This window comes from Tasmannia lanceolata, unplaced genomic scaffold (assembly GCF_043159265.1).
Source record: "Tasmannia lanceolata isolate RefF3 unplaced genomic scaffold, GAP_Taslan_0.1 ptg000037l, whole genome shotgun sequence".
NCBI lineage: Eukaryota > Viridiplantae > Streptophyta > Magnoliopsida > Canellales > Winteraceae > Tasmannia > Tasmannia lanceolata.
The window spans coordinates 15,822,023-15,833,444 of NW_027518714.1; positions in this window are offsets into that span (position 1 = coordinate 15,822,023).

The following is an 11,422-nucleotide window of genomic DNA, read 5'->3' on the forward strand; positions in this document are numbered from 1 at the left end:
CTGTTTCATGTTAGAGCAGCCACCTCACGAGGTGGCTGCCCTGAAATGAGACAAATCAGCCGCGAAATGCCTTTTGCGATGGACGCTAGCAATTCCCTTCTTTTTAATTTCTTTTCCTGCTAATTATTCAAGTTGAGCAAAAAGAAAATTTTCTATTAATTTTTTAAATTTCCAAATTAATTTTTGAAATTTCCAAAATTTCCTTACAAATGATTGTTTTGATCGATCGATCGCTTTGTTATCGGAAGACAATAATAGGTAGCTTTTTTTTTAACCCGGAATTTATCTAGGAACCCGAGGCGGGCGGGCGACGCCTTAAATAATGCGTAGCATGTTCGAACTTGAAAAGTGTAATAATATAGGGGATATAGATGTAGTTATTGTTGTTTGATATAAACAACCCGATTGATGATACGAACGGAGGTTTGATTCGTGATGGGGTCAAAAAGATCCCCCATTCATAGATCAACCCGTGGCACCAAGGCAAGCGCACATGCTCATCACCCAACAAGGGATAATAGGGTCATCACAGCCTAAAAAATGAAAGATCAAGTGTAAACCTTGCCCAACCACAATCTTGCACCTGTCCAAGGGCATGAATGAAAGGGTAAAGTTTGATCCACTAATAGGCTGACACCTATGCCCAAGGGCAAAAGGGTAATCCAATACCCAACACGCCACTATAAAAGGCCTCCTAAGGCTCAAAGGTGAGGGACCGAATCCCTAAAAATCACCATTCCTAGCTTTGGTTTCCCCTTTTTTGTGTTCATTACTGACTTGAGTGTCGAAGGTACCATCCGGAGCTACGACTCCGGGTTGGTCTTCTGACCTTGTGCTCCCTTGTGTAGGACACAGCTCCTTAACCAGTTTGGACAATTAGGACTCGCTAGATCAGCTCTTTTGTCACTGCCTTATCTTTTATCGATTTTGGGCGTAATAGATTGGCGCCATCTGTGGGACCCGAACTAAAAGTTGTTCCAAGTCCCATTACAAATGGCAGGACGGAGGAGTAATCGAGTACCCCCTGGTCAAACAGTTCAGCCAGAATCACGTCGCATGGCTCAAAACGGGCGGGTCGCTTCGCAGGTAGTTGTTCCCCCCAACAACAGAAGAACGAAGTCCAACCCGCTCAAAGCATCCAACTTCTGCTTCAGCTCTTACACCTGAGCAAATCCAAATCCTTTTCCAACAGATGACAACCCTTGTCAATCAGTAAAAGAACCTGATCCAACAAGTGCCTGAGCAACATCCTCCAGAAGTCTCCCGACCTGCACAAGAAAGGTTGAGCCCCCTAGGCAAGAGCATGTACCTCTCCGCTATGATCAAACCTACCACTCCTTTTTCGAGGTGGGTCCATCACTCCAGAACAAGACATGCACGAACAGAGCCTCATCACCGTCACCGATCCCGATCTCGCTCAGTGCATAGACACCGAGCTAGAGAGGATCATGCAGAACAGGCAAGATCTCAGCACCATCGAAAAAGCCTAGAAAGCCATTCGAACTCGGCAGCGAGTCCCACCGTGGAAAGAAGGAACAGGCCAGCTAGCCAGACGGCGAAGAGAACCGATCCAGTGCTACTGAGATTTGAAGAAATATATCACCGAATTGAAGAACTAGCAAAAGATCGTAACCGGCCCGTTCTAAGGCCATTCTCAAGCAGACCTCCCTTTACGAATAGGGTGTGACAAGCACCAGTGCCTAAAGGGTTCAAAATGCCACCAGTTCCACAATACGATGGAACCACTGATCCCGTGGACCATTTAGAGACGTTCAGAACTATGATGCTCCTCCACTGCGCTTCAGATGGTTTTCTTTGCAGAGTTTTTCCAACTACCCTAACAGGGGCTGCCAGAAACTAGTCCTCACCTTTGAAGTCGAACTCTATAGACAACTTTGAGCAATTCGGGGAAGACCTAGTCCGGCACTTCATGAGCAGCCAGAGACCGCAGAAGACTGCGGCCTCGTTGATGGCCATGAGACAAGGAGATGATGAACCTTTGAAGTCGTTTGTGAGCCGATACAACAGGGAAGCTTTCCAAGTCGTGAACCGAGATCCCTTGGCCGCCACAAATGCACTCCTTGCAGGAGCCAAATCTAATGAATTTCGACGAGCTGTAACCCGCCGAAATCCCCGTTCCTTGGCAAATCTCATGGCTGGTGTTGAGGAGTACATCTCCGTTGAAGAAACACTGGCCGCACTGAACTCAAACCGGAGGGGAACTTCAGAAGAAGAGAAAAACCCTACGAAGCAGCGTAGGGACGACAAACCTCCGAGGAAAGAAAAAAGTCCTCAGAGGAGGGAAGAGAATGCTACTCAGACACGATCGAGCACACACGATCAAGGTCATGACTGATCAACCACTCAGACAAATCCTCCACAAGACGGATACCTCAGGACGACTCGTGTGGTGGGCAATGGAACTCAGTGAGTTTGATATCCGATACTTGCCAAGGCCAGCAATAAAGGCCCAAGTACAGATTTCGTCGTTGAATGTACTCTACCCGTGCAAAATGCTAATTCTAAGGCAGAAGAAACACTTCAAGGGTGGAGAGGTCACAACTACACCCAGGGGCAGAACCAAGAAGGAAGGATTCAATCATATATAATAGTTTACTTTTATGCAAATGGAATAATAGAATTATGCATAATGACTTCTTTAATTTCTTAAGTAGACTGAAAAGGACTCATTTGATTGTTGTATAATGTAGTTGATAGAATGCGATGTTTCTTTATTCGTGTTGTTATTTTCATAAGGAAAATAAGCTGGATAATGATGGATTGGCCGTAGTTATAAAACTTCAAATCCAAGCATTTGAACTTGCTTTATAACATACAATCTCTGTGGGCATATGTTTTCCTTTGATTTTTCAATTTATTATGTTTCAAAAAGAACAAAAAAACTTGGGAAAAGAGTTTCATTGTTCTTGGAGGATATTTTGCTACATCGCGAAGGTTAGGGTATCAGTTGGGCTCTATTTGTATTGCAGGAATTTTATAAAAAAGTTTGGAAAGGAAAAATATTTCTAAAATTTTCTACTTTTTTTACACCGAGAGAAAAAATAACTTGAACCAACGTATTCAATTTTAATTAGTGACCTCCAATTTATGATTATATCCATTTAAATTAGCCATAACTATATTATTTTCCTCTAAATTGTGAAAAGAAATTTTTCCAAGAAAAAAATTGTCAAAATTATTTTTCTTGCAATCCAAACGGGGCCTTAGGATATCCTAAGCACCAACCCATTTTTAGAAAAGATTAGAGGGTGTTACGAAAAATTCAAGATGTGGATAAGGAGAAAATGGTAGCTTAATCACGAGATACCCGATACATACTTGTTTTTCTTGTGTTTTTTCTCATGAGATGAGCTCTATTCATTTACGCAATTATTTTAGGATATCCGTCCTCGAAGGCAAACTGGGATTACCATGCCTTGAGCTTTGATACCATATGTGGGGAATTTAACCGGGTAGAACTCACCTCTAAAAGCTAGCCATTAGAGGGAGGGTGCCCATTCCCTTATAACCAATCCCCATCCATTTCACTCCTCCGATGTGGGACTATTTGCTTTTGCGTGAAACCCCAACAATATCTATAGGGAAATGATGTACTCTCTCATTTTCCTTCCTGGGGCACCCGATTGTAATGTAAAAGTGTACTCATAAATACACTAGAGGAGGTTGCTGCCCCAGGAGAGAAAAAGGGGGTGAATATATCACTTCCCATATCTGTAATATAAGGAATGTTCACAAGCGCCCTTGCAAAAAAGAGGCAAAGGGCACTCCTATTGGTCAAATTCCATTAAAGACAGTTAAGATCGTAATTTTCCGTGTCATCTTAAATGGAATTTGAACAAGGGGGGCGCCCTTTGCCCCTTTTTTTGCATGGCCGCCTGTGAGTCTAGCATTCTTCTTATAATAGGGGATTTGCTAGTGTCCATCCAAGAAGGCATTTCACGGATGGTCTGTTGCATGTGAGAGCAGCCACCAAGGCTCACTTTTCAGCAGATTCTGTCTTCATTCATGAGGTGGCTGCTCTCACATGTAACAGACCATGCACGAAATGCCTTCTGCGATGGACGCTAGCAAACCCCCTATGATATATGCTAAACATGTTTCTTTCCTTTGTCATTTGTTTTCTTTCTAGAAAATTATCATTCCAAAATTTTTTCTATACAAATTTTTTATTGGAAAACTTTTTCCATAGAAAAAATTACTCTAATATTTTCAATTGTGGATATTTTTTACCCCACATGCATATCATTGGTGGGCCCATCAGTTTACAACACATGTTTTTGTAAGATGAGGCTCATCACTTTACACCACTTCACAGCATGTGTGGGGCTCATCAATTTACACCTCATGTCTTGACATAATAACACTGCACCAATTAACCCCATGCATACGGTAGCCCCCACAATTTTACACGCACAAATGGTCCCACCATGTCCACCCAAATCTATGCATATACTATACTGAAGCCCGGTATTTTACATATATTGATAGGGTATGTTCCACCAACTCCACTCAAACCGTGTATCGGATGGGGCCACCATTTTACCTCTAGGGTAGTGGGCCCATCATTAATGTCTTGATGGATGAGGCCCATTATTGTGATGGGCCAAGAATGCCACCAACGAATGGACCATTGAGGACATTTCTATGAGTGCCACCTGGCATATTTCCATCGGTGGACTAAGTCACGTGAGCATGCAAGGAATGACGCCATCAAGTGACCTAATATTAATATGTAGGGTCACGGCTCTCTCTCTCTCTCTACCCATTCCATAACAGCCAAGAAAAAAAGCAAAAAGGACAAAGCTTTCCTAGGATTTGGAGGAATGTTCAAGAGAATAAAAAGCAAGAGGAATGCTAAACTGAAGGGCGCCCTTGGAGGGGAGAACCCATTGTTGCATTTATTATTCCTTAATTCTTACATTTTCAGTCCTATTATGAATCCACCTTGATGACGTGGATCCAATACTGGCACCCGCCCTCGAGGTTGATTTTTGCAAGGGTGCCCTTAATTTTAGCATTCCTCAAAATATAATTCCATTTGTTAGAAATAATCGGGGTACTAAAACAAGACGAGTCAGCTTAAAAACTCTAGTCAATTCTACAACAAATTAGCTGACATTTAAATCCAACATATGTGATGCATTTCTATGGGGTTTGTTGTTCTCCAGGAGAATAGAAATCCTGGGATAAGTTGTTTCCTAGGACTGCCTACCCTGTTTGGATAATTTTATCTAGAATAAAACTCTGGGATTGACCACCTTGCTAATGCAAACAAGGATAGGAAACATATGATGGGTGGCCCCGGTGAACGAGGCTCCCGCCATTGAGGGGTCTGGGCTGGGGAGGGCTGCTATAAAGGTTATAGCAGCGTTTTCTCTCTCTGCAAGTAAAACGTAAATTTTTTTGGGACACAACATATTTACGATGTGGCCTATCAACTGGACAGTTTGGATCATCCTATGGTGTGGGCAGTACAGTTCATTTTGAAAAACATGGGTGAGCCCTACCTTGCTCAAGGATTTAAATAAATTATTTGTTAGGCCATTTTGTATACTATGAGGGGATTTCATTATGCTTCCCAAAAAATTATCCAAACCAATCAAGAAAGTACAAGGAACTGTGAAATTCTTGGCCCATGCTGCATGGGTGTAAAATAATGGGCCCCACTCCATCAAAACAAAGATGTGTGAAATTGTGGGCCCCATCCTATTTATGGGCTTGCATGGAGATCGTGGGATCCACACCATGAAAACATGAGGTAAAATGGTGGACCCTACCTGAAGCATGGGTTTGGGAGGAGTTGGTGAGACCCTCCCCATCAAAACGTGGTGTAAAATGGTGGGGGCCCACCCTATTCACAGATTTGGGTGGAGATGGTAGGCCCACTTATGGGTGTCAGTAAATATGATCGCACTTAGGGCTGCAACAGGGTTGGGTTGGGTCGGGTTTTTCAAAACCCTAGCCCAACCCTGGATCCCATTATCTCGGCCCTGACCCTGAGTCAAGGCCGAAAAAACTCAACCCATGGCCCGCCCTACAGGGCTCAGTGCTGGCCTTGGCCCGCCCTAATTGGGCAGGGCCGGCCCTAATTGACCCTAGTGCAAATACTTGTTAAGAGTGCCAAAAATAAAGCAACCACTTATCATATAGAACAAAATGATCAATAAATAGAGAAAGGGAACAAAATAAGATAATTTGAGTTCAACAACATGACGGGCAACAGAAACAATTAATAATAATAATCTAAAGAAACACCAATCCAAGATAATAGAAAACATTAGCAAAAGAAACATACATAGATGGTTCAATTCTATAATAGAAAACTTAGGGTCGGGCCGGGTCAGGGTACCCGAGGCATTAACCCAGAATCTGACCCGACCTGAGTCAGGGTCTAAAAAAATGATATTTTCACTCCCCCCAGTACGCATTTGCTCCCCTTTTGATGTGATTTGATGTCAAAAAGCGTTAAAGTTGCCCACTGTTCACGTCCCGAGGGGTGTGAATGCGTACAACAGGGGGAGTGTGTGCATGTCTAGAGGCATTTTTCACAGCAGATGGAATATTTCCCCTTGAAATTTGGAGGGAAAATTTTTCAAAGAAAAAAATTTCCATAGAAAAAATTCATGAAAAAAAATTCCATAGAAAAAGTTTCAACCAAAAAATCTCCATAGAAAAAATTTCCATAGAAATTTTCCCTATGGAAATTTTTTTTTTCTTGAAATTTACATAGAAAGTTACAATAAAAAAATCCCAAAAAAAAATCAATGGAAAATTTTCCATACCATGAAAAGTTTTGCATAGAAAGATTTTCAAAGGAAATATTTCCATAGAAAAATATTCAAAAAATTTCATAGAAAAAGTTTCCATAGAAAAAAAAATTTGAAGAAAAAATTTCAACAACATAGTTTCAATAAAAAAACTTCTCATAGATAAAATTTTCAAAAGTCAAAGGAAAGATTTTCCATGGAAAAAATTTCACAAAAAATATCCATAGGAAAAAATACCATAAAAAATATTCAAAGTAAAAATTTTCAATAAACATATTTTCACAAAAAAACTTTTTCAAAGAAAAAATGTTCACAATCAATGAAAATTTTACAAATTGGTTTTCCAAATAAGAAAATTTCAATGAAAAAAATTCAACAATCTTGAAAAAAGACATCACTGTGAAAAGTGAAAACTGAACTCACATTCTAATCTAGATCCCATGCACTTAACCATGAACTTGTAACTAACTGCCATCTACTGAACTCAACTAAGCCTTTGTCCCAAACTAGTTGGGGTCGGCTAATGAATCATTTAGAAAATTTTCATGAAGAAGGTGAAAGGATCTACCCGGCTCAAATTAACTAAGTCTAATCCCGACACTTGTTGGGTTCATCTACATGGATCATTTTCTTCCATTCTATCCTATCCAATGTCGTGTTCTCTGCGAAAAACTCCGCATGTGTTTTTCACAGCTTGTCCCATGCCAGGATAAAGGAGGACTGGAAGAGGGTAGGCGTCAGGTTGGCAACCGGCCGTAAACTTTGCCACTTTTCTATGAAATGAATCCTTTAGAAAGTTTAGAGTATAGAATCATTATTTGAAAAAATACAAAACTAATGAATTCTAACAATATCAGTAAAACCCAGAAAAAAATGTAGAGATTCACACTATCAGAGCTTCCCATACACTCAATCCAAAATGCCAATGGAAAGATTCAAAATCATAAAACCGTAATTCCTAAAAAAAAACAATAAAAACCCTAAAAAAACAGAAAACGAAAAGCTCCACAATGCATTACATGTCGAAAAATCAATACCACTCTAAAAAGCAGAAAACAAATGAAGGATATCTATTTCCATAAGATCTGATTACTCGAAACAAATAAAAAAGGAGTAAGAGGGATCATCAAACACCAGAAAGTCAATAGATTTTCCTCTTTTTCCATGCATGGATTTCACACGCAATTCCAAATAGAGTTATATAACAAAAGGACAGGAAAAAAGAAGAAGAAAAATCACCTTTACTTCAAAACTACCCTTTATCTGTAGTTTCTACTGAAAGTAGAAACAGGTATCTGAGAGAGAGAGAGAGAGAGAGAGAGAGGTTGAAACTTGAAACTGAAGAGACAGGAGAGAAGCAGTGGACATTTATACATGGTCAAAATATATAAGGGAAGAAAAAGCATGCAAAAAACACAGCCTTTTGGGCCATGATAAATTGGCACCTCCTTAGGATAATTCGCACCATTTAGAAGGAGGGTATGTGGCCGATTTTTTCACGTCAATTCAATTCACCTTAAAAGGGTGCGTATTATCCTTCTAAGAGTGCGAATTTATCATTGCCTAGCTTTTTTTGCCTTTCTTTAAAACTTCGTTGTCTCTATCTCACTCGCACTCTCTCTCTTATTTATGAATTCCGACATGGATTGCTTCACGCGGATGCATAGATTTCATAGATTTTCTTGGTGTCTTTTACTTTTTTTAGGGGCACATGAGGCAAGCGCCTATCTTAGTGCAGATTCTTATAATCTTTTTAATATTTTTCCTTTTTAGGCAATACTTATCTCTTATTTTCTATTTTTCTTTTTAGGGATTTGCTAGGGTCCATCGCAAAAGGCTTTTGGTGCCTGGTCTGTTTCATGTTAGAGCAGCCACCTCACGAGGTGGCTCCCTGAAATAAGACAAATCAGCCGTGAAATGCCTTTTGCGATGGACGCTAGCAATTCCCTTCTTTTTAATTTCTTTTCCTGCTAATTGTTCAAGTTGAGCAAAAAGAAAATTTTCTATTAATTTTTTAAATTTCCAAATTAATTTTTGAAATTTCCAAAATTTCCTTACAAATGATTGTTTTGATCGATCGATCGCTTTTGTTATCGGAAGACAATAATAGGTAGCTTTTTTTTTTTAACCCGGAATTTATCTAGGAACCCGAGGCGGGCGGGCGACGCCTTAAATAATGCGTAGCATGTTCGAACTTGAAAAGTGTAATAATATAGGGGATATAGATGTAGTTATTGTTGTTTGATATAAACAACCCGATTGATGATACGAACGGAGGTTTGATTCGTGATGGGGTCAAAAAGATCCCCCATTCATAGATCAACCCGTGGCACCAAGGCAAGCGCACATGCTCGTTACCCAACAAGGGGTAATAGGGTCATCACAGCCTAACCATAATCTTGCACCCGTCCAAGGGCATGAATGAAAGGGTAAAGTTTGATCCACTAATAGGCTGACACCTATGCCCAAGGGCAAAAGGGTAATCCAATACCCAACACGCCACTATAAAAGGCCTCCTAAGGCTCAAAGGTAAGGGACCGAATCCCTAAAAATCACCATTCCTAGCTTTGGTTTCCCCTTTTTTGTGTTCATTACTGACTTGAGTGTCGAAGGTACCATCCGGAGCTACGACTCCGGGTTGGTCTTCTGACCTTGTGCTCCCTTGTGTAGGACACAGCTCCTTAACCAGTTTGGACAACTAGGACTCGCTAGATCAGCTCTTTTGTCACTGCCTTATCTATTATCGATTTTGGGCGTAACAGATTGGCGCCATCCGTGGGACCCGAACTAAAAGCTGTTCCAAGTCCCATTACAAATGGCAGGACGGAGGAGTAATCGAGTACCCCCTGGTCAAACAGTTCAGCCAGAATCACGTCGCATGGCTCAAAACGGGCGGATCGCTTCGCAGGTAGTTGTTCCCCCGACAACAGAAGAACGAAGTCCAGCCCGCTCAGAGCATCCAACTTCTGCTTCAGCTCCTACACCTGAGCAAATCCAAATCCTTTTCCAACGGATGACAACCCTTGTCGATCAGTACAAGAACCTGATCCAACAAGTGCCTGAGCAACATCCTCCAGAAGTCTCCCGACCTGCACAAGAAAGGTTGAGCCCCCTAGGCAAGAGCCTGTACCTCTCCGCTATGATCAAACCTACCACTCCTTTCTGAGGTGGGTCCATCACTCCAGAACAAGACATGCACGAACAGAGCCTCATCACCGTCACCGATCCCGATCTCGCTTAGTGCATAGACACCGAGCTAGAGAGGATCTTGCAGAACAGGCAAGATCTCAGAACCATCGAAAAAGCCTAGAAAGACATTCGGACTTGGCAGCGAGTCCCACCATGGAAAGAAGGAACAGGCCAGCTAGCCAGACGGCGAAAAGAACCGATCCAGTGCTACTGAGATTTGAAGAAATATATCACCGAATTGAAGAACTAGCAAAAGATCGTAACCGGCCCGTTCTAAGGCCATTCTCAAGCAAACCTCCCTTTACGAATAGTGTGTGACAAGCACCAGTGCCTAAAGGGCTCAAAATGCCGCCAATTCCACAATACGATGGAACCACTGATCCCGTGGACCATTTAGAGACGTTCAGAACTATGATGCTCCTCCACTGCGCTGCAGATGGTTTTCTTTGCAGAGCTTTTCCAACTACCCTAACAGGGGCTGCCAGAAACTAGTGCTCACGTTTGAAGTTGAACTCTATAGACAACTTTAAGCAATTTGGGGAAGACCTAGTCCGGCACTTCATGAGCAGCCAGAGACCGCAGAAGACTGTGGCCTCGTTGATGGCCATGAGACAAGGAGATGATGAACCTTTGAAGTCGTTTGTGAGCCGATACAACAGGGAAGCTCTCCAAGTCGTGAACCGAGATCCATCGGCCGCCACAAATGCACTCCTCGCAGGAGCCAAATCTAATGAATTTCGACGAGCTGTAACCGGCCGAAATCCCCGTTCCTTGGCAGATCTCATAGCTGGTGTTGAGGAGTACATCTCCGTCGAAGAAACACTGGCCGCACTGAACTCAACCCGGAGGGGAACTTCAGAAGAAGAGAAAAACCCTACGAAGCAGCGTAGGGACGACAAACCTCCGAGGAAAGAAAAAAGTCCTCAGAGGAGGGAAGAGAGTGCTACTTAGACACGATCGAGCACACACGATCAAGGTCATGAATGATCAACCACTCAGACAAATCCTCCACAAGACGGATACCTCAGGACGACTCGTGAGGTGGGCAATGGAACTCAATGAGTTCGATATCCGATACTTGGCAAGGCCAGCAATAAAGGCCTAAGTACAGATTTCGTCGTTGAATGTACTCTACCCGTGCAAAATGCTAATTCTAAGGCAGAAGAAACACTTCAAGGGTGGAGAGGTCACAACTACACCCAGGGGCAGAACCAAGAAGGAAGGATTCAATCATATATAATAGTTTACTTTTATGCAAATGGAATAATAGAATTATGCATAATGACTTCTTTAATTTCTTAAGTAGACTGAAAAGGACTCATTTGATTGTTGTATAATGTAGTTGAAAGAATGCGATGTTTCTTTATTCGTGTTGTTATTTTCATAAGGAAAATAAGCTTGATATTGATGGATTGGCCGTAGTTATAAAACTTCAAATCCAAGCA